A 207-nucleotide genomic window follows, 5' to 3' on the forward strand; every position below is an offset into this window, starting at 1 on the left:
CCCCGCCACCCAGCCGCTCTTCGCCTCAGGGCATTTACCGCTAATCCCCTCCAGGGACCCCGCTTTTACCTATTGCATTTACCGCTAATCCCCTCCAGGGACCCTGCTTTTACCTATTTTCAGTCAACCCCTGCCTTTTCGTCGTTACAGCGCAGGGAAGGCGGCGGTGCCGGCCGCCCCAGGCCGCACTACCTCAGCGCGGGGCCG

Source organism: Cariama cristata, unplaced genomic scaffold (assembly GCF_000690535.1).
Source record: "Cariama cristata isolate BGI_N322 unplaced genomic scaffold, ASM69053v1 scaffold16307, whole genome shotgun sequence".
Classification (NCBI taxonomy): Eukaryota; Metazoa; Chordata; class Aves; order Cariamiformes; family Cariamidae; genus Cariama; species Cariama cristata.